The sequence below is a fragment of the Falco rusticolus genome, chromosome 4 (assembly GCF_015220075.1).
Source record: "Falco rusticolus isolate bFalRus1 chromosome 4, bFalRus1.pri, whole genome shotgun sequence".
Taxonomy (NCBI): domain Eukaryota; kingdom Metazoa; phylum Chordata; class Aves; order Falconiformes; family Falconidae; genus Falco; species Falco rusticolus.
In genome coordinates, this window is record NC_051190.1 from 53,270,396 (window position 1) to 53,294,960 (window position 24,565).

The 24,565-nt window shown below is 44.6% G+C and overlaps 1 protein-coding gene across 1 annotated transcript in view; it reads left to right on the plus strand.

The window, feature by feature from the left end:
• The window catches only part of WNT3A (Wnt family member 3A), a 91,094-nt gene that overhangs the window by 12,830 nt on the left and 53,699 nt on the right, over positions 1-24,565 (plus strand). The window lies entirely within an intron of this gene.

Below are 24,565 nucleotides of genomic sequence, written 5' to 3' on the forward strand. Positions count from 1 at the left end.
GCAAGACCTTGGCTATCTAATGAAGTTGTGATAAACCAGGAGAAAAAAAAGCACTCAGGGGCTTTAAGCACGTCCCTAGGACATGGGACCCCTGGTCACATCCCTTCTCTGCACTCCACAAGCCTAAACAAATAGTTTGGTGACCTGGACAGATGAGAACCAGAAAGCTGGCAGACAAGGCAGTTTCTGGCAGTCTCTGGCAGAGGCAGGCTGCACACATCCCATGTCGATGTACAGTGTGGGGTCCCTGCGCAGAGCCTGAGGTACAGGAGAAAAAGCTGTGCGGGAGTGAGCTTTGACTCGCTGTTTCAAAAAAACCCACAACACAGGGTAAGGCTAACAGCCAGGGCAGCTGGACACACATGAGTCAGTACGACAGAGACCATGAGTGAAGAGAACTTTGTTCACTCTGTTGTAGAGATGTACATTGCGCTTACACACTGCAGCCGTTCTGAGCAGTATTCGTCATACTCCATCTCAGAGCTGGACATCTAATCTGAGAAAGTCATCTCAGCTCCCTTTCTAGTCAATGAATGAGGGCTGACACTTCCTTATGGTGATTCATCAGACCTATCTTTGGTGTCAATCTTTGGTTGCAATGACTCTCTCTGTAGCAGCCAACCTCTCTATGTTGGTGATCCAGAGAACCCAGATGACTAGTTGGGTGCCTGACTTCCAGATGAACAAGGTTAGGTCAAATGCTCTAACTCCATCATGCCCAAATCCTCATGTTCATCCTGCCCACAGCTGTGGGACCCCACGGACAAGGAATCTGTATTTCTGCAAAAGTCTGTCTGTTTTGGTTTTCTGTGGTGCTAGCCTACAAGGCAAAGGCTGATTTGAGAAAAGTGCTCTTGCAGAAGCATCATTTGTCAAAGAAATAGTCATTTGGACTGATTTTTGCAACTAGTAATGAGCTGCCATAGAGGTACTGAGACAGAGACCACCCTGAAGGCCAATTACGATTCTGAAATCAGTGCAGCCAAAGTCACCAACTCATGTTGTCTTCTCCTGAGCCTGAGATTTCTATGGTTCTGCTGACCTTGCTGATAAGATCTGTACACATTTATTCATACACTTGTGCTGTCTAGTCCTCAAATTCCCAGACTGTTTCTGTTACTGTGAATGAGGAAGAGTTTGGCTTATCTTAAATTTCCTTGATCTTAAAGATGTCAGGAAAGATGCCTGGGAATTTCTTTGATGCCAGAAGAATATGGTGGCATCAATATAATGGAAGAGTGAGAGAAGTGATGTGAACATCTCTCTAAACTGCCTAAATTTCAGGTCTCTGCATAGGTTTTGCTATTAAAACTGTCTGGGTGTTAAGTTAGGCATGAACTTTGCCTTAGGCACTACTATGCTAAGTTAGGCTTTATTATTAATATTAAGAGAGAACAGATGGAGACACCTCAGGTGTCATTTGTGTGATTTTCAGTCAGTGCTGGCTCCTTTCTCTGTGAAATTCAGGCCCTTCCAAAGTGTGTTTAAAATATAGACTGATACTTGTAAGGGGAGAGCTCGTGCAAAGGGACTGATGTCCTTCATGACCCCGGGTGGGCTGGCAGGCTGGGGGTCAGGAGAGGCTCATGGAAAGGCTCTCAGATGCGTTGCTCCTCTACTCCATCTCTTACAGCTGGTTTCTGGATGAGCCAAGGCTTAAGCAATCCTGCTGCCTGTCTCTTTGCCCCTGTGATGACATGTGAACCTATGGGCCCAACGAGTTTCATTTGGCAGAGGTTCTCAGAGATACTGGATACCCACAAGTCTCACAAAAATGGGCAGTTAAGTAGAGGAGACATGTGGCGGTGCCCTCCCAGATGTGTATGTGCATATGTGTGTGTGCACATGTGCATGTGAGTAATTATGCACGTGTGTGCAATGTTCCCTGGACATCACACATCCCGTACAGAGGAGTCAGTGCTCACGGGTTTCAGAGCCGACAGAATAATTCCTTCTCTATTTTTTTTCTCATTAATACATCTTCTGTTTTTCCCCCTTCCTTCTCATTCTGGCTGTGGGAGGAAGGGGAACAAGGAGGGAAAGGGCCAGACCATGAATCTCTTGATAGACATATTGCATCATATGACTGAGGAAGAGATTAAGTGAATGAACCTTTTCATTAGGTTCAAGGAGAATGGAGGGCTCTAATTCTTGGAAGGTCCATGTTTCCCAGCCATGGCATGCCTCCCACACCAGGACACAGACCATTGTACTCCTTACCTAGTAGGCACCTGACAGCACGGCTGTGCACTGCAAGCATTCTGATAGAAGGTCACAAGATAGAGTGACTGAGAGTGACGAAGGTTTGTGCTAACAGCCAGCTTGTGTTTTGTGAGCACGGGAGCAGGACAGCTGCAGAAATGCACTACTGCCCGGGTGCATGGGTGTTAGCAGCTCCCAGTGGCATCTCCTGGGAAAGTCCAGTTAACCACTACTTTGAGGATTTTTGGAGAGAAGTGCATATTATGAAGGATGATAGTTATTTACATATATAATACATATGCCTATGTAAATGTATGTATATGCATAGATGGGTACCTGGACGTATCCCTCTCCTTAGCTTTAGCTTCTCCATAGACAGAAATCTTCCCTTGACTTAAACTGATTTTGGAGCAATCTCTTTGTCTTCTGACAGGCTCTTAGCTCCTTTCAGTCTTTATCCTGCAAGTTGCTTCATACTTTGATTCTGGGCCAGGAAAGCGCTGCTTAGCTTTGTGTTTATCCTTAAATATCTGGGCAGTTCTGTTCATTTTCTATGCACAGGCACCAAGCTGGGTCACACAGGTTGAGATCAAGCCCGAGAGCAGGGAGAGTCTTTCCTGTGTTGGGCTGATACATAGCACATTATCATACATGCTATCAGGGACATACAGTAATAATGTATGTAAATTACAGGCATATCTCAGTCCCATCTCCTATCCCATTGCAGGAGAGAGAAGGAACCCAGTTAAGGCTTGTAGATATCTGACAACATGCAGTAAAACTTGGCGAGGAGCTGAATGGGGTTTTGGGGCATGCAAAGGCAGAATTGCACTTTTGTATGTATCCCAATGGGCTTCAGCACTTGCAAAATCCTTCCATATACTACCTATCCTGATCTGCACCCAGGTCTCGGATACGATGGGTGTTGAGAGCTTCTGCTCTGAGCTCCAGAGGTTTCTGGCTGAATCCCCAGTGTTGGCCAAGACTCAATCAATGTGAATAATTGATTTGGTAGTTCTGTGGAACAAGCATAATCTGTTGGCTAGGGTGTGCTACTGAGATTTGAGAAACTTGGGTTCCAAACTCTGCTTGAAATCAAGCAGAGGAAACTTATAAGGCTCATTTTCCCATACCATGGGTAAGCGCCCTAACCGCTAAGTTGCTGACTATGAGTATAAAGGGGACATTGCGTCCTCTAACTTCATTTTGGGAATGGCACCTTAGGGGATGGGCACATGAACAAATTACCACGAGGTAAGTTAGGGTGTGAACTATTAAGATGCCAGTTTTTCTGTGGTAACTGCCCGTGTGAATGCTCTTACCCTGCAATAAATACAAGATGGTTCATATATACCAGGGGGTAAGAGCGTTCACATGGGTGTTCACATGGCTCACACCCTGGTTTGACTCCCAGTAACTTGGGTCTGTGCCTCTAACCTCAGTACCCTTGAGAATCCATCCTGAAAAAAAAAAAAAAATCAAACTCTTCTGCTTTACAAAAAACCCAAATCTGCCATTTCTACATTTCCAGTTATAATTATTTTAGTGCATTTTTTGTTTGCCAAAATGACTTGCTGAGCTGGACTCCGCTGCAGTGTTTTGGCAGAGAACAATTCCGCTTGAGTTCCTTGTGGCCAGCTTTAGCCAGCGTGGTCAGATAGTCTGCTGACACCTCACAGGCTTCGCCTGCCTGGTAGTCAGAGACCTTCTGGGCACTGACATAACCTTAATATTCCCACTTCTCACAGCCAGCCCCTGAGCCCTGAAGAAGTTTAACTTTGTGGAGATACACAGGCACATAAAGCACTGTTTAGCCATTGGAGAAAAGGTGGTGTGGTTGTGAGATGAGCAGCGATTGCAGGTTGCCTTGAGGTCACTGGGTGCGTTTTCATGCACTTCCCATGGGCCTGGGAAATGGCCACAAAGGCAGGCAGCGGCTCTGAAGAGAAGACCTTGAGTCCATTTCTTGGCATTCTGGTCTGGGAGCCTTCCAGGGCTGCAGAGTTAGACAACTTTGCCTAGGAGCAGGCTGAGCATAACTGTCAGAGCCCAAGTGACTGAGCAAGGGAGAATGCCTTTGAAATGTTCCAGGAACTGGACTCAGTGTTCCAGTCACAAACCCCACACTTGCTTATGGGCTGGGACCTTGTCTCATGAGGATCCCAAAGGCTGTCTGACTCAAGCTATCTTGAGGTATCTCCTTTCAAGTTGAAGAAGATTCAATTCAACTTTGAGGAAGTGTCCCACCAACTCGGGACAAGTTTCTTTTGAAAACTGGGCTTTCTCAGAAACTTTGAGGATGCCTTCTATTTCCAAGCATGGAGGTGTATCTGTACCCCGCAGGGTGACAGCACACTCCCCCAGCAGACCTCTGGATGGAACTCACTCAATTTTAGCCATGTAATGCTTAACTATCTGAGCTAATCACCTTACCTCCCTCTAGAAAGATGGGCATCTTCTGAAGGCGATTCATCTTTCCTGCGATAGGTATCTTTTTAGTGGATGTGATGAATCACTGTCTGGAGTTGCCTATCTTTCTCCATCCACTCCAGAAAACAGCCTGAACACCTACCTTTTAGACAGCTGAAGTTGGGAGGTATGACTGGGTGCCTGAACACCCAGCAAATGTCATTGATGTGGTGCCAGTTGGTGTCTAGAAGGTTTTTATCCCTATTTTAAGAGTGGCTGATGAGAAGCCTAAAGTGCTTGTCAGGTCCTTGACCTTGCTTGGTGATTTCGCCTGGAGATAAAAAGTAAAAAGACCCAAATCCTCTTTGGTGCAAACAGCACAACTCTTCCGATTTAAATGCATAAACAACCTGGAGTAGATCTTGCTTTGTGGAGTTACTTCAGGAGAAAGAAAAAGCTTGCCATTAAAAAATGAAAACTGAATGGGACTGCAGGTCTACTCCAAATACCAGAAAGGCCTCAGAAATAAATGAAAATGACCTCCTTTCCCATGGGAAGTGAGTTTTATATTCTGTCCTGAGGTAGAAGAAGAACCTGCCAGTTTTTACCTTTGGGATGAACAACAGGATGTTAATCAGGCCAAAAACTTAACAAGGTTCAAGAAGATTTTTCAACATATTTTTTCACGGTAATATTTACAGAGATATTACAAATATTCAACATTGTCATAGTTAATGACAACAAATATTTTAGGGATTTTATTTCTGGGCTTAAGGTGACATCTAGCTATTGAAGACCAGAATAAGATTCATGCAAGGAAACAGTGTTCCACAAATGTCCTGTGCAGGGTACTTACATTTTCTTCTGGAGCAGCTAGTTCTGGCTCCTCTAGGAAAGGGTCACTGGCCTCAGGTTTGCTAATTCCTGTTTTTCTATAGGACTGGATCATTGTTACCGGCCTGGTGTGCAAAGTGCTAAATCCATTTATAGCTGCAACGGGGATGCCAAGATCTTTGTAGAGAAAGGTAGAAGCAATTTTTCATCACTGCAGCCTTCAGAGGGCAGCTGATGGCTTGTGTCTGGCCAATGTCTCAGTACAACTTTGACAATGTTTTGGAGAAATAGTAAGCTAAGCTGCCGACAGTGCGTGTTAACGGTGCTGAAAGGTGGTTTAAAAACCTCTCTCTGTGGAATTTTTTGTGTGTGCTTATGGCTTATGAGAAGGGTGGGACTCTTGGTAGCAGGCTTCTGCCATCTAAAAATTAAACACCTAGTTTATGGCTTTCAGGTAGGCTCCTTCTGTAGGGACTGACCCCCACCCTGCAGGCATTGCCCCCCACCTACCCGGGACACCTGTCCCGGGACAGAGCAGCTCGCTCTTCTGAGGCCCTGATCTCCCTGTTAGGAAGACAGCAGGAACCTGGGTGATACCATTACCTGGATTCCTAACTTTCAGAGAGATGAGATGAACTCTGTTTCAGATGACCAGCTTTGGCATGAACATTGGTTTCTGTCATGAGCATGCATGAGATTTCAGTCCTGGTGAATCGAGAGTTTTTTGCGAATCTGTTGAAGTCCTGCAGCCTTGAGAACCTGTTTAAAGTTGAAATGGTGTGCACTGGCACAGCTCTCTAGCCTAGAGGATGGGGACCGCAGCTGACAAATATCACACCAACCGTATTACAGTGCCGAGATGAAATATGAGGTCATTGCGGCTGAGGAAGCTACGGAAGCTGCTTGCATGGTGTTATGGCTTGAGTAGTTGACTAGTACCTACACGTCTTTTCAAAGCCTAATTGTGCTAACGCTATAGCAACCCTGACTCCAGGGAAGTTTGAAACCAAGCTATGAACCTCTGGAAGCTTCCTTCTTGCTTTGCTTCAAACCTCTACAGTGAGAAAGTCTCTGTCTCCAGACTGATTTCATAAGCATAAACCTCAGCATTTCATCAGGCTTTCATGGATGCGTATTCAGATGAGGCAACCTGGAAACAGGGAGATTTCCTCAGAACATCCTGAGCAAACAAGGTGTCATGGCAGCTAATGTGGCTTTGCAGAGTACAGGTCTGCTCTCCACAGACACTCAAAGTCCCATAGCAATTTTTTAAAATGATGATTATCCCATTCTTACTGTTATGGCAAGTGATAATTGAATTTCTAAGTAAATGCAAAGCTTCAGCTCTGCAAAATTTAAACATTGACCTCATTTTTCTCTAACTGAAATATTTGTCTACTTTCCTGTTACTCCACAATGTCTAAACACCTTTCCCTTCACTTTCCTGCTCTTTGCATCATGCTTCACCTGGGCTTTAAGAAAGTCTTTTGTTGGTTCAGTGCAATCCATGCATAAATATTATCTAAGAAGTCAGAGGGTGTGGTGGGAGCTGCAAGCTGAGCTCTTTAGCATAACACTGGTCCGTGGTTCTAGGGCTGTCTTATGAACATGGAGATCTTTGTCCCAGAGATGACTAGGGACCCCTGCAGTCCTGGATAGATAAAGTTTAATGGCAAAATACTCTGCATGTGCTGGGTTCAGTAAAGCCAGCATTAGCCCTATTGGGCATTTTTGTATGCAGACATCTGTGCATGTATGTCTCAGTCCATGAACTGAACCCCATCCTGAGAAACTTCAACATTAGGTGATGGATAGTTCCACCCATCTGAACATGGGTCTGGCATATCAGGCGCGATGGACTCTCTTGTTCAGATGACAGCGAGGATTTCACCACATTTTCACCTACTCATCCAAACGGCTTGTGTTGGGCTGAAATGCAGTTTTGGGAAGAGTGTGCAGTTGTGATCCTGAAGCTGTCAAGAGGGAGGAAGAACCCATCCCTTCTCTTGATGGACGTGGCCATTTGGGGATCAGCAGCTACACCGTACTTCAGGTCTACCTCTGAGCTGAATTGGGCTGGTTCCAGTGAACCGTCACAGGTCCCCACTTTACTGCTAGATTTAAAAAAAACCCTCATATAACCCAAATATGTGGTTGGGGGCTCAGACCCTGCTGAGTAAGTAATTTCAAGAGTGCCCTGTGGACCAGTGGAGGTCTGGGAAACAAGCATTTCTGTATTCTGTCCTGGGCTCGGTGAGGAGAGCAGGTCTTTCACATTGTGATTGCTGCTGGTCATGTCTGTCCTCTAGGTGGGCACCAGATAACATAGAAGGGATGGGGGTGGGGGATGCAAAAAAGGCCAGTGTCCCTCCTGAATGATGTCTCTTCTAACAGCAGAGAGGTTGTGTTTCTGACTTAGAGCTAGCTGGACTGTCATGGTACCTCTGACTAAGGACCTTTGGGGACCTTTGTTTGTTGTTAAGCAAGAGTACTATTAACTTGTTTATAACTTCATTTATTTTTAAGAAATAAATAGATTTTATGGTTTTCTATTAGACACAGCTCTGTTGCGAGGGATGCTGGTTGCCTCTAGTAAAACAGATTTGTTGCTATTTGATACAAGTATCTCTTAATGTTTTAAGCTGAAAAAAGATTCAGATTTTTTTATTTTTATTTATTATTGTTACTACTGTTGGTACTTCATTTGTGCAAAATGGCATGTTTTGGAGGAATACAGACTTACATCCACCATGTTGTAGCACCTCCCAGCAGAGAGGGGTATCAGTGTGACTGCTCCCTCCCCTTAATACAACTTTTAGTCAATTTTGTACTGCCTGAGGCTTTAGAAGAAATTAGAATCCAGGTCTCAGGATTTGCCTGCATGTGGAAGTTATAGCAAATTAAACTCATGATCGAGTTTCTGCAGTGCAACAAGTTGCCACACATCAGCTGACCCTTGGTAGCTGTCCGCGTGCTCACTGTTAGCCTGCAGCAAGTGAGGTAATTAGACTTTGCTTACCCACAATAAAAAAGGGTTAATTTAAATCACATTCGCTAGCATTTGCTGTAGGCTAGGAATCTACGTATGTAGGATTGCTGTGGGTCAACTAGCGCATAGTAATTTGAGCTCCACTTGCTTGACCATGAGATTGAGCCGTAAGTAGAGGTCCGAATTTATCACACAGTTGGTGTCTGTGGACTGATTCCTTCAGGATGCACCCTAGGACATCCACGTTCAGACATCTGCAACAGACAGATCTTTTTCTGCCTCCTTTATAATCGATAGAGAAAAGGATGATTATAGTGAGACGTCTTTCTCACCCTAAAGATGTTTTAAAAACCAAAAATTACATGAAAACACATCAAACTGTGCCCTAAAATGGCGTATTTTCTTGATTGTTGGAAAGGAAAACTGGATGACATGCTTAGATGTAAACCACTATGTTGCAAAGTGTTATCAGCTGGACAAATGAATTTCACCTCCCAGTGATCAAAAGTGATCCAAAGGAGCAATTTTTTTGCAGGCCATAAGGGTCTGGTGCTATCCAAGGGGCTTCCACCTGCCCCTCCAAAAGGGCCCATGTCTCCCAAAGATCCTGTGTCATATCTGCCAATCCCACAAGCATATCTCAAACTGTGCACCTCTGCTGTGCCGACAGGCTGGGAGAGCTGGGGCTGTCCAGCCTGGAGAAGAGAAGGCTCCAGGACACCTTATTCCAGCCTCCCAGTATCTAAAGGGGCCAACAGGAAAGCTGGAGCGGGGCTTACTACAAGGGTATGTAGTGACAGGACAAGGAGGAATGACTTTAAACTGAAAGAGGGGAGGTTTAGATTAGCTATCATGAAGAAATCCTTCCCTGTGAGGGCGGCGAGGCGCTGGCACGGGCTGCCCAGAGCAGCTGTGGGTGCCCCAGCCCTGGCAGTGCCCAAGGCCAGGCTGGACGGGGCTGGGAGCCACCGGGGCTGGGGGAAGGGGGCCCTGCGCGTGGCAGGGGTGGGACTGGGGGGTCTTTAAGGACCCTTCCAACCCAAACCATTCTAGGATTCTGTGATTCTATGAAACATGGAGTCACTTTCCCCCTTTCAATGAAGAACATGTTAATTCTGAGACATTCCACTGCAGAATATTAAAATGCATGCAGTGTTGACTATTTGTATGTCAGGGTCTATGAGGAATAGATAGCACTTAATATATTTACAATCCAGGTTGCTGTGCGATGATGTCCCATGTAGGTAAATCATTAGTGATTTCTGTACATGTTCTATAGGTGTATCTGATGACTCAGAGAACTGGAGATTCTCTGCAGCATGCAATTCCTGCCTTCATGTGAGCCAAAATAATAGAATTGGTCAAATTCCAAGGTACTGGGTAACTGAGCCCACAAGAGATGAGTGGAGAGGCTGAGAGTTGTAGAAATAAAGACCCAACCAAGCCTTTTTTAATTTTTTTGTCAGTATCTTTCAATAGTCTGTACAATGCTGCAGGTTTCCTTTCTGTAACACAGGCAGCCCTTTCTGTAATCTGTTTTGTGATTCCTTATTTCTGGTATTTCTGGTACAATCTTAAGCAAAGACAAGGAGGACTTTAGTCTTATGCTACACATAATAAATTTTCAAACTGAACAGTAAGACTCCTCACTGAGAGTTTGATACATTTGGCTAACCATAGGTGTCCGAAGCTGTTTGAGATTTCCCTGGAGTCCACGTGCTGCTCCAGAAGGTACAGGTCTCCCATAGGTCCCATGTCATATCTGCAAGCCTTGTGTAGGTATCTCATACAGGGTCTTTCATGTGGAAATAATTAGGCAACTGAATTGATTCCTGGGCTTCGGTCTCAGATATTTTCATTTGGCTTTCTACAATACAGACATCAATGCCTAGCTAGTTTTCTGAGTCCTGCTAGTCAGTGGAGGTTGAAGGTTCAATATAGGTCTGATATCTGATGTATGCAGCAGTGTGTAGTTCCATTCAGGATGCTTTATGTCATCTGAGGTAGCCACATGCTTTAGAAAGGCAGGCTGGAGCCGGGTGGATACTGTAACGTACCTCAAATGGTACTTCAACACACCTATGCTTAAGCAATTGAATTCCACCCCAAGAATTCAACATGTGATAAACTAAAGGGGACAAAAAATCAAGATAATTTCAAGCAGACACATACAATTTCTCCCAAAAAGCAAGCTTGCTTCAGAATGCATATTTCCCGACTAAAACTGGTAGTATGTAAAATAACGTTATCTAAACTATGTGCAGCAATGAACATTTATCCTGGTAATGGCACTGATAGTTGACAGCTCTGCTAGCCTGACCATGGGGCTCTTGGCTATATCAGGACATAATGCGAGTCATTGATCATGAAGTCAGTGGGATGAAATATGAAAGCAAACAACATGCTCCTGTGTTTTGGTTCAGTTAATTTAGATCACGTTTAGCTCATGTTCAGGGAAGTGGAATTTCAATTTGCCAGTGGATGTGTGGAGATGAAGGAAAACTACCATTTCCAGAAACCAGTAGTCTAGCACCAGTCACCAATTTTAAATTGCCTTTAAATACTTTTCACTTTAAAGAGTAATCCAGTATTACTGATTTAGATCTGTATCCAATTAGGGTTGAAGAAGAAAATTAAGATATTAGTCTTGCCTAGAAGGATAAGTTGTGGTGTTGCATAGGGTAATCTTCAGTTTATAACCAGAGTAGCTGCACTAAAGTTAAAGACAGGTGAGTTATTGAAGTATTTAACTTCCTTTGTGATAAAAAGATGCACCATCTTCAAACGACCGATCGCAATATAGTTGCTGTGGCTTAACATGTTCCCAGTCACCAGCAGCGCTGTAACACTTGTACCTGACCTCAACTTAATCTAATATCAAAGCAAAAGGAAGAGACTGAAGCCTCTATGCCTCCTGGTTGCGCAGGCTAAGAGCACTTGCATGGACAGTTGCAGCAGCTCTGCTGGCAGGCAGGAACTTGTCAATTACTTGATCTCATTCATTGTGTGCCAGCACCTTGCTTCCCGTCACCTTGGTGAGTAAACAGAGGGAGGTAGAGCCCCTACCTCCACATTTATGAAAAGCGTTGCCATGCCAACATGCACAACTTCACATAGATACACATGAACAGTTCAGCTATGCACAGGCATGCATCCTTCAGCCTAAGTGTGAAATGCAAGGTGACGGGAAAGAAGAACCCACATGATCCAATGCACTGAGCCCTTGAATTGAGTAGATATGATGATATGGCTCCAGAGTGAGTGCACCTGGACTACTGTATTTCATCCCATGCTCATGCCAAGAAGATATTGACAAACTGGAGGGTATTCAAAGAGCCTGAGGGCTGGAAGGACTGATGCTGATGAGCACAGATTAGCAAGTACTAATCCGGACCAAATAATGATATGATAATAGCTGTCAAACATTTGTCAGATGTGTATAGTAAAAGGAAGGCAAGGAGGAATCATTCTACAGGGTATCAGTGGGCATAACTAGAAGGAAAGAAAGCGGGATACCAGTCAGGTGTCAGGGAAAGCAACTTGTCTGGTACCGTAGAAAGTCAGAGTGTAGGGGAGTCTTTTTAAAACGATGGAAGCATCACCATTAGACACTTCAAAGAATGTCAGTTTAGATGAGATATTAGGAAGAAATTCTTCCCCGTGAGAGTGGTGAGGCACTGGCACAGGCTGCCCAGAGAAGCTATGGATGATGCCCCATCCCTGGCAGTGCCCAAGGCCAGGCTGGACAGGGCTGGGAGCCACCTGGTCTGGTGGAAGGTGTCCCTGCCTGTGGCAGGGGGCTGGAATGAGATGGTCTTTAATGTCCCTTCCGACCCAAACCATTCTATCATTCTATGACTTATTCAACATGATCTCAGGAAGGACCAGGGGGATTTTGTGATGGAGGTTTTTATTTTATAGCTGGGTGGAACCAAGGTAAATCCATAATTTTTTAATGGAATTCAGTGAGGGCTTATCTTCACCTGGTATGAATCACCATAGCTCCTCTAACTTTGCTGAAGCTGTTGCAGATATCCAAAGACATAGAAGGGGCAACTGAAATTCAAGATATGACTGTATGGACTCCCTAGGCATTGATCTGCGTACTTAACCTGAGGACTTGGACATTTACTTAATTAGATATAAAATGGTGAAATCATCAATTCAGTACTTTGTGTTCTAGGTATAACAAAACTGTGTAAACTCATAATTTTCCATTGACTTCAATAATTTGCTGTGACCAGGTTTCTGTGCCTTCACAGTGTCAATTGTGAAACATATCTTCTAGCTCAATAAATAACTGTATTCAGTTCCCTTCTACATCCTTCTCTCTAATTTGGAGAGATATGGATTTGATGGGTGGACTGTTCAGTGGATGAGGAATCGTTTGGATAGTCACATCCAGAGGGTAGTGGTCAATGGCTTAATGTCCAAATAGAGATCAGTGGCAAGTGGTGTCCCTCAGGGGCCCCTATTGGGACCAGTACTGTTTTATATCATGAATGATATGGACAGTAGGATCGAGCGCACCCTCAGCAAGTTTGCAGGTGACACCAAGCTGAGCAGTGAGGTTGACACACCTGAGGGACAGGATGCCATCCAGAGGGACCTGGACAAGCTGGAGAAGTGAGCCCATGTGAACCTCATGAGGTTCAACAAGGCCAAGTGCCGGGTCCTGCACATGGGCTGAGGCAACTCCCAGTATCAGTACAGGCTGGGGGATTAAGGGATCAAGAGCAGCACTGTGGAGGAGGACTTGGGGGTACTGTGGATGAAAATCTAGACGTGAGCCAGCAATGTGCACTCACAGCCTGGAAGGCCAGCCACATCCTGGGCTGCATCAAAAGAAACATGGCCAACAGGTGGAGGGAGGGGATTCTCCTCCTCTGCTCTGCTTTGGTGGGACCCTTACTGGAGTACTGTGTCCAGCTCTGGAGTCCTCAGCACAGGAAAGACATGGGCCTGTTGGAGCAGGTCCAGAGGAGGGACACGGGAATGATCAGAGGGATGGAGCACCTCTACTGTGAAGACTGAGAGTTGGGATTTTTCGGCTTGGACAAGAGAAGGCTCCAGGGACACACTATTGTAGCCTCTCAGTACTTAAAGGGGCTGACAAGAAAGAATAGGACAAACCTTTTACCAGGGCCTGTTGGCCTAGGACAAGGGGCAATGACTTTAAACTAAAAGAGAGTAGATTTAGATTAGATATTATGAAGAAATTCTTCACTGTGAGGGTGGTGGGGCACTGGCACAGGCTGCCCAGAGAGGTGATGGATGCCCCATCCCTGGAAACATTCAAGGGCAATTTGGAGCAGCTCTGAGCAACCTGCTCTGGTCGAAGATGTCCCTACCCATGGAAGGGGAGTGGGAACTAGATGACCTTTAAAGATCCCTTCCAACCCAAACTCTTCTATAATTCTATGGTTCCACAAATGGGACTTTTCTCACTTAGGTTATCGTATCTCAGATGTGGTAGACTGAATTGCCCTCTGAAAGCACCTTTCTTTCCATTAAATCTAATAGGAACTGAATGAGTAGATGACACTAGATATCTACATTTTAGATAGCTGGTGTTATGTGAGATGGGTCCTACCTGAGCTGCAGATGAACATCTGAGAAGCTCTGACGTGTATGAAAAGAGATAATAATTTGTCAGAGACCCTAAACTGAGGTCAGTATTTTTACTTTTGATTTTTGTAAGTGAAGGTGAAATGATGGAGTGATCTCCTGCCACTTGCTAGAGTAGGGCTTTGATATTCCCCTCCTTTAGTGGTCATTTTCTCAACTTCCCACTTTGTTACAAAGTGTGAAAGGGCTGTACCTATAGCAGATGTAAAAAGACTCTCAGGATCAACACCATTTAAGCACTGTGCTACTCATCTCTTTAGCACTCTTTTGAAAAGTTGGGCAACCAGCATCCTCATATCAAAGGGCTGGTTGTTAAAGACAAGGCTCCTCACAGGACATGTAAAATGGCCAAAGAAATGCATATATATGGGGCAAAGAACCAGAGTTTATTGATTGACTTGACAAGATACAGATAGATGAAGGGAACATGTAACTTGCAAACTCATCTTTGGGGTCCCAAGACTGTGCTGAAGTTCCAGTATGGTGTGAGCTGTGGAGCCGCCACCAGTCCTTTGGTCACTGCGGGTACGCAGCTGGTAGGAAAGAGGAAGGGTTTAGTCATCACAGCTGGAGTGTCTTTAGAGACAGACTGGCTACTAAATGCCTTTGAGGACCTGAGTCCTGGTTTTCTGACCGTCCAGGAGTGCTGCTGTTTGACACCACCTGAGGATCTGTCTTCCCTCAGAGCTGATAGAGATCACTGGATTTCAGCAGTGTTGTCATGTTACATTATGTACTGCTCCAAAATGCCTTGGGATGAGATTTATACAGAAAGCTGCAGAGGACAGAGTCTGAATGAATTATGTCTGCGGTGAGTTCCTTCCAGCTGAGACAAGCTTGGGAGCAGAATCTCACACTTCCCATCCAGCTGGCGGCCAAATACACGAACAGATCCTCCCCACCCCTTCTCCCAGCATTGGCTGGACTTCATGGCTCATGTGCACATTGCACAGAGACCCTCATGGTCCTTAGGCAGTAACTCTATTAGGTGAGTCAAAAATGGAGCCTCCACCCCGTTGGCCGAGCTGTGCTGAACTTGTCTCGGCTGGAAGTCACTGTTTGCATATTTTACCATAGCTACTAAAATATGATTGATTCCTGGCTGAGGCGGGACATGCAGGTTCCTAGCTCATATAAGCAAATTTGCCTAGTGAATTTGGATTGCCTCCCAGCTGCTGAATTATTCAAGAGGGAGATATTTTTTTCTTCACCTTCATGATGTTGTATTCCAGGATCTGGGGTGCACTAGGAGCCAAGATCTCAGACACCCAGCATTTGGGTCTGAAGTAATCCTTTTGCTCAGTATTGGCCTATTGATCCAATCTAACTGACCTAATGCCTCCTCTCACCGCCGGAGGTAGAGATTGTGTTAGGCACATGGCAGGAATTCTGCCAAGAAACAGCATTCCCCAGATTCCTGGGTCATTAAACAGCTCTGAGAAGCTCCAAGGTTATTATCAATGATGCTAGTATCTAGATTAGTCCCTGCTCTGTCACCTTATCAGTAACAGAGTCATAAAGTTGCCCTTTGTGATTCTTATCTCCTCACTTTGATCAAATCCCTGGATCTTGATTGCGTACTGACTTGATCCTGTCTGCACTGTATGGGCACCCAAGAGCAGTTAGCTGGCAGAAGCTGGGCATGGGACTCAGGGTGTAAAAAGACGACCACCATCCTACTTTATTTTATCCAAAGCCCTGGTAAAGCTCTGAAGCCAGCTCTTGCCAGGCAATACTGCTTTTGCTCAAAGCAGATTGAAGTGATGCACATACAGTGAAGGGAATGTGCAAAATGTCTCTATTTCCATTCTTTGGGAGATGAGCCCCTGCATCAGATGAGGGTAGTTTGTTCTGGATTTGTTTCTCCTGGGACAATGTATGTGACAGCTGTGGCCACCTGAATCCAGCCTTTCTCCCAAGGGACAGCATGACCATATGATTCCTTACCTGTCTCTGTGAAAAAAAGAAAAAATAGTAGAAAAGGCAACATGAAGACTGACATTTTCAAAAACTAGGGTGCATGACTTGACTGCCCCAGTGGTTTCTTTTTCATTTATCTTTTAAAATAAATACAAACAGAAGCTCCCAACTGGTTTTAAAGGGGAGCTGATACAAGAAGACACTAAAAGGGTACGGGCCACGTGCAACAGTGCCTGAGGAGAGGTAAAGTGAATATGAGAGCTCAGGACTCTTATCTGAGTCATATTTGTGTGATTTTCTTAAAGGTCAATGCCTGCTCAGGACTTTTGCCTTCAGCTCTGTGTGTACTAGATCTTAGACAACCATGGGCTTCTGCTTCTCTGAGTTCATCTGTGCTTCCTATCTACTTGTGCTTTGCAGGCTGAATTCAGCCTGTGGGCCATCACTCCAGATGCTGTAATAGAAAGAATAGGTGAAAACATGTCAGTTAAAATATGCGTTGTGCAAAGACACAAGTGTGCTGCCTTGGTACTCTCCTAACTCAGGATATTGTATCATATTCCTGTTTGGGCTCCCCTTCAAGCCAGCTTCAACCAGCTGCAGAGGTTTCCTTGAGGTCTCTTTATTGGAGATCTCTACCCAGGAAGAGTCTTTAGATTACATGGATCAGGCTGAGGATCAAGCCTTCCATCTAATGTAAGTGCATGATGTGCCCACTCTTGCCTATGACTGCTATAGCATCCCCATAGATCTTTGCTGACTTAGCAACTGATATGAAGAATTAGTACCCTCGGTAAACAGATTTTGAATGAAATCCATAAGTGGATGATTACGGTTGGTGAAGTAGAGCCGAACATAAATTTATTGGAAATTTTACCTGAAAGGGGTTTTGTTGTGGTCTTTTTTTTAACTCATGGAGAATTTAATGTTTTTACATTATGGAAGTCTTAAAACATTCAGAACAAGTTCTTCAGAGTAGGGTCCAATGTTACACCATCTAACAGAGGAAAACCTGGGTCACGCATGTGATTACCCACTTTTATTGCATTAAATCTAATCCTTATGTAAACTTTGGTTCAGCCAAACAACCACATTTTTAAGCACCTGGGACAATTTGTCCTTTCATACTTGCTTATGTCTTATTGATCCATAGCTTGTCTGGAGCATTGGGTAAATCAGGAATAAAACTAACTGACCTAGGATTGAGAAAAGAAAATTTCCAGCTTCCCACCATTTGCCCTCTCTAGTAAAGCGGGTTGAAAGTTTGAACACAAAAACCCACCAGTGACCAGACAAGGCTTTCCCAGAACCACAGAAAACAGCCATGTTTGATGTTGCTCCAAAGACTGCAAGGAGAAAACTTTATGGATGAGGTGGGAGGATTCCTACATAGCAATAGAAGTGAAGCCTCCCCCACCCAAAATAGTGTTCATAGGTGCTACAAGTGACGTGAAAGTCTGGTTTGCGTACTCCGCTGTACTGACTGTCAAACAGCTGGTTATAGGCAGAGGCATGACGTGCATCTTTGCAGCCCTTCCAGAAGAAAATATCTTCAGTGATCCACTAGCTACCTTCTGTTCCTGTGTTTCTGTGGTTGGCATGAGCCTCAGTTTACCACCGCAATATGGCTCATCCATTAATAATCCATCATCTAAGTGTTAACAGCTTTTGCCTTTAAATCCTTAAATACATGGCTATTTTCATGAATGTGTATGGTAATATTATTCCCACTTCACAGATGGGAAATTGAGGCAAGCCAAAAGGCCTGATTTGCCTCAAGTCCACAGGGGATCTTTTGTGCAGTGAGGTATTGAACCCACAGTCCTACACTCATGCCTTAATAACTGCGCCATCTTCCCTCCTAGTTAAGGTTAGTCATGGATATAATTGATCCACGTGCATGCTGGAAGGATTATTATCTCAAATCTAATGTCAGCTCCATTAAGGACAGGTTCATCAATCACCTAATCTTTTGATGTTGAAGATTCTCCATCTCAAACAAGAGGGCTGAGAGGTTTCGTTAGTCAGTGCTTGTGAAGTTCCTATCTGTGCTTAATCCAGAGTTGCGAGCCTGAAATTATCATTCTTAAGGTAAAACAAACAAAAAAAAAATATCAAACTGGGGAAAATCTTCTGCAGTTCTGATTGGCAGTGTTTGATGATTAAAAACATGATTCATCCAAAAACAACCCACGCCTTTCAGTCTGTTCCCAGAGCTCTGGCGCCAACCAAACTGGGTACCGAAGAGACATTTCTGTCCTGTCACAGCAAGCAGCATCGAAATTGCAGCAAGGCAATTCCTTTTCTTCTGCTACAACAGGGTGTCTTTCACAATGACAACCCCAGCTAAGCAGAGTATCACTTACAGGGAGAGTCCGGGGTGCAAAAGCCTTCCTTGAGCAGGATGCTGCGGGACAATGGAATGAAAGGGCCACTACTGAGATGTTTCTAAACGGCGTTTTTAGTTTAAGACCTTTGCTGATAAGTGATTAGATGCTCTAAACAAAAAGGTGGTGCTAAAAGGATCAACAAGGAAAGTCAGTGCTGAGTGGGAGCAATTTACTGGTGAGAATCAACATCCTTATTCCTGTAAGGATGAAGAAGGCTGGTAATTTCAAGGCATAAATCCTTTTGAGGCTTGCCACATCCTGGTTTCAGCCAACGCTGGGATGGGTTAAAAGCAGGAGGGGCAGCATTGTAAAGCCATGATCTTATCCAACTCTCATCCAACTAGCTATTTATATGGTTGTAGATGTATTACATCCCATTGTCTAAGGCAGATCTTGGTGCTCAGCCCTTTGAGGGCTTGTGGTGAGTGCTCCTCTGATCAGAGAATTTTATAGTGCTCGGTGATAGGGGACTTTATGGCCTGAAGCCATGGACCATCTTGGGCCTGATCGTGTCAGATTCCTTACCTAAAACAATAAGGAGGTTGAGTCACTGCTTGGGTGGGAAGCCTTCAAGGAAATTTTAGTATGATTCTGTCTGTTCAGGACCATTATGACCCTGATGTCTGAGAGCTACACCTGGTCACTCTTTTGTCAGGTCCAATAACTTGTGCTGCAACCAGAACATTTAGAAAGCTGTTGAAGGTGGCATTTCCTAAAATTCCTGGTGTTGTCATTCAGACCACTATCCTTAGACCTTAGAAGAACTTATGGCATACTGTGTCATTGGAGATTGAGAAAGTAATGAATAACTCAGGTCAAAACTCTAGCTCTCTCTGAGTCACCAGAAGGAAGCATTGGTAATATTCAACGCATCTCCTGTATGTGACTGGCTTCAATCCTGTGTCCACTTTCTTTGTTGCCTGTAAAGGGCAGCATGATGTAGCAGCTATGGACTGCAGATGGTATGAATCAGTCGTTCCTCTCAAACTTGGATGTCTTTCTACTTCTCCAGGCCTCCTCCAGCTTTTCAGTACATCTAGACATGGTATTTCAGTAGTCCCCCCACCAATGCTGTGTGTGGAGGTCATGCTGCTCCCCTCCTCTGTCTTCGCTCTCCTAGCCAGCCCTGCTGTGCTCGGCGTTCCCATCCCAGGGGCCAGTCCCCAGATCCCTGCATCCTCTTGGAGACTCCATATGGCTTATGTCACTCCTGCAAGCCTGACTTGGCATCTGGGGCACAAAGTTGGCTTTAGTGGGCACATTCTGATCCCTCAAGTTGTGCTGCTGCCCTGTCTGTATCCTTCACTCTCACTCCCCCGGTGCTTCAATATCCTACAGATTTTTTTTCAATAATGATGTGATGGAGGGTTTTGTTGACTGTTGGTAAGAAAGTTAAATAGCACTGAGATGATCTTGGAGAGTTTCAGTTAGAAACAGCCCCACTTGATGATGGTTGCTTAGCAGAATGATACTGGAGAGCTGTCAGCTGTTCATCTATTTCTTGCGTACTATATTGATCCTACTTTGAATTCTTTATTCACTCTTTTTCTTAATATTCTGACAAGAATGCTGTATCAACAGATTTGCTTTTATTGTCTATGTTTAACAATCTCATTTAAAAATTGCACAGAATTAATTTTCCATATGACTGTGGTTACTACCACTAATTATATTACAACTCTTTCATTCTCTGTGGGTTCAGTCTTGTATCATCCATTTCCTTTTTGGGCCAGATAACAGATTTACAGTTATCCATTTGCTCTTTAACAATACAGTAGATGCCTAACCTATTTGGCATTGTCTTGTTTTCCATCATCACGTCAAGATTTATGACAAACGTTAAAGCAGTTATCCAGAAATATCCTAGATTCCCTTCATTCTTTATCTCCTTGTTTAACTACATATGGTTAATATGTTATTAGAGACTATAAATGCGTGTTTGTGTATGAGTGCGTGTGAATATCTCTGTATATTCTCTAACAATACACTGAATTATTTATTGGTCATTCTGATGTTCTTAGCACTACTAGTCATGGATTATTCACTGATGGCTTAAGCTTCCCTTATCACTTATGTGCCTTACTTGGTCCTAGTTTCTATTCACTGTGTTCACCATCTCCCGCTCCTCTCACATTGTTTTTCAGTGCCCATAGAATGGAGTGAACCTGAGATCCATGGGCAGCACTATGAGCTGATGGATGATTTTTAAACTATCCCATGGATTTTCACCTACACGGACATTTTTTTGTAAGAGCAAAAGTGTTTGCTTAGGGAATTATGTCCACTTTACCTACCCTTCTCATGTCACTCCACCTGGACAGGCTTTTCTTTTGCCTTCCCTGACCTAGACTGCACTTCAGTGCTCATGTGTCACAGTCCAGGTAGAGGCATTCGTTTCCTTTTCCTGTATACAGTCAGGAAATGTGTGTGGTTTTTAACCATTTACTGAAACAAAAGCTTTCAAAACAATTTTAGAACCCTCCCAGCCCCTCTCAGTCAGTCTGTTGTCATTTCACATCTCACCTTTCAAGACTTTTCCAAGTAGTTATTAATTGCAATACATTAGCATTTGCCAGTTCCAAGGAAGTTTGAAGTCTCCTTGTCCTAAGCAGCATATGCACATATAGCGAGAGACAGTCCCTGCCCCGAAGCACTTCAAATCTAATCTAAAGAGACAGAAAAAAAGGTGGGTGAAATGAAGAATTATTAGTATGGCACGATGTTAGCAACTCCTTACCCCAGATCCCTGGCAGCTTTCCAGCCCACAGATAGGACATGACTGCAGATATCTCTTCTCAAGGTAAAAGCAAGGTAGGGGTTTTGTGGTGGGAAGATCTCCACCCCTATTTTGCCACCAAGGAATGTTTTTGCTGGGCATTTGATGTGCCTGAAACAGAGCTCTATCAGTGACAAGGCAATGGCAGTGATTGGACCTGTGTGCAGCTGCTAAAGGCTTTCGCAGTCCTACGTCAAAAAAAAACCAAAACCAAAACACATTTCTGCAGCCGGTAAATTCAAGGGAGCATTCCCCTTCCCTCTGATGAGATTTGACATGTGTGGACACAGAAAAGGAGCGGGGTTTGCTTAGGCAAGGCACCAGCCCTGACTCCGGCTGTTCTGCTAACTGCTCTTCATTTTCTGCTTACTGCTGCCTCTCATCCTACCTCATTCCTGGCCTCTTTTCTCTGTTTCTTTCACCCCTTCACGTCCTGCCTGAATGCAGACAATGAGCTATCTACAGCAGGAATGGGCTCCTTGACATTTCTCCATCAAGCTCCTAACACAATGGGAGCTCTAATCTTAGACTCAAGTTCAAGGCATAATAGTAATAATTATTGTTATTATCATTATAATAACAATGATGGAAAGATTTAGAGAAAGCTGGAGAAGAAAAACGTTGCTAACAGCAAGAGAAGATTATCCTGATCCTGGAAAGAGGTGTGTATCAGCAACTTTTATTCACCAGATAGTCTTCCTCTTCCAGTGTGGAATGATACTAGAGTCTGGAGTTCTGGCTGTGCTCCATGATGGAGCACGGGCTAGGAGCTGTATGAATGGGTCGGTGAAGTTACAAAGAGGTGCCAGAAGCCGTTTTCCTAAATGCAGGTGCGCAGAAAGATGGGGAATGGACTGCAGTCATCCGTCCAGGCTCAGCAGATGGTGGCCCAGACCTCATGCAGGGAGAGGTCAACGTTTGGCCACTTATGGGATATGTAGTACGGGGTTAACAGCCAACATGGGCTTGTAGGGCTTTCTCCCTCTCTCTTATTTCTCCTGAGCACACCAGATAAATAGCTCGAGGTGAAGGCCTGCGCATTCTTTATGAAGCAAAACGTGCTGTCGGTGTAAGGAGGCGAATCTGTGGCCCGGGGCACCATGTGCAATGTAATGTCTCAAGTCCCTTGCACGGGCTTGTTTGAAATATGTGTCAATAACAGCAGCAGCAGCAGCTTGCTCAGAAAGGAAAAGGAGGTTAGCATGGTGGGGAGCTGAGGGGAAGGCAGCATGGGGTGGAGGGGAGGTAGGTCCCTGTCCTCCCCCATGAGCCTCCTTAAACAGTGCAAACCTTCCCCTTCTCCCCACCACCACCTCCCTCCTGGGCTGGTGAGATCACCCTCATTAAAGTGGATACCCAGCAGAAGCACTTCCAGGAGAGATTCAACACATTTGCTTACAAACTCATTTTGCAGCAGGAGGAATAAATGGTCTCTTGTAGGGAGTGGGTGAAGCCTCTAATTATTATTTTAAAGGAACTAAAGCAAAACCAGATTAAAAATTACAGGGGACTGGCTGTCTGCCTCTTCTTCCTTCCTATTCCAGACAGGATTCAGGTCTCATTGATTTCAGTGGAGTCCCAATTAGCACCTGGAAGGCCCACACATTCCTTTTGCACGAGTTTCTTCTCTGTGGTCTGTGATTGTCACGGCTGCTACAAGTGATGGGCTTCAGCAGGGCCAGCAGCTCTTACTAGCGAAGCTGGTTAACACGTCCTCAGGGGAACTAGTAGATTCCCCATCCCAGGACAGATATCTTTGGATATCTTTGGATCAAGACTGGGTACCTTTCTGAAAGAGGTGATTCAGCAATGGCCGGTGGTATAGAAGAGATGAGCTAATGGGTGGCCTTGCTTGGAAAGTATATACGTTGATGAATCTGTAAGATTACAATGTTGTTGAAGAGCAACTAGGCAGAATTCATAGACTTTTGTCGTTGCCTCTCAGCAGTTCCCCCACCCCAGCTGAGGAAAGTTATTTCAAAAGGAGGCAAGTGAGGGGAATGGTGGTGAATCTTCAGAATTTTGTGTCCCAATGAAAGTCCCCCTGTCCTGGCTTGGGCTGCAGTGGAAATGGCTGGATTTGGGTCTTTGTCCCTGTACTTCTTACACTTCCCATGGTGGGGGTTCCTACCCCACTGCAGCCCCCCTTCTCCTCTCAGCAAGTCTCTCTGGAGCTTCTCCAGAACTTGGTCTTTGGTTGGCCAAAGGGTTTGGTACAGGTGAATACAAACCTTTTATTTACCACCTGACCGCATGATCCTGAGTTCAAGGTGGGATGCATCTCACTGAACACCTACACTGTCAGTAATTCACACCTGAGGTATAATTCTTTTATAGCCAGTGGAGTCCAGCAGATGACTTAACCTCATATTGAAACAGACATCTAAACTAGGCCAAATTACTTGTGTCCTGATTGTGCTCTTTTCTTTCCATTGGATGCATGGGAAACATAGGACGGCTACCTCAGGTCTATGCTCCAGCCTTCTACAGGGCAGTGAGTTGAATCCCACTCATTTAAGTGGCCCAAATCAAGGCACCCATTTCTGCCATAGATTCATGGTGGCACCCAAGACACCCAAATGGGCCTGGCAGCTACCACCCAGGTCCTAGAGAAGATGACCTGTGCCCTTTTGGTGTGGCAGCTGGGAGCCAGGTAGGAACCCCAAACGTAGCTGGAAGGGTATGAGATGCCCATGTGCAGCCAACCAAACTGATCCTCCCATGTCTTGAAACACCTCCCCAGGTTTTGGAAATTTGTACCCACCTAGTTCTGAGCTTCTGATCTCCAGATATCATTAGTCAGTATTAGTAAGAAAAAAAGATGTAAGAGAGAGTTCCTTGAGGGCATTCAATGTTTCTGGTCAATGCTTGGGTGCACTAGAGCAGAGAAATTTTAAATTGTGCCTCCACAGACAAGGATGTGTCAATAGGTGTGTCTCTGCAGAAGGCAGAAAACATCTGATGGTGGCATCAAGGATAAACATTTTCTTGTGTTGGTGGTTTTGCTTCCATTGCCATTTTCAGCCTTGCAGTTAAGGAATAAATTCTTCCTTCCAAAGGAAACTTCCTGTTTGCCCTCCCATATAAGGTTATAAGTGGGCTAACGTCCTGTAGATGAAGGGCTTAGAAACCTTTAAAACCCTGTGCTATCAAGTCTCCAGGTGTTCCTGCTTTGTGTAAAATACCTGATCCCTTCTCACTCCTGCTGAATTCTGAACCTCGATGACAATTTGTGAAACTGAGGGCCATTAATTAGTTAGTTGAGCATTGTAGTAAAAGCCAGAGTTGTGCAAAGCCTTCTAAGATAGCAGTTGTAACATCTGTATCACACTTAATATGTTGTTGCTGTAAAAATCCTTGAACACTGAATTTTCTTTTTTCCTGGCAATATGGACAGTTGGAAATTTCTTTGTTTCT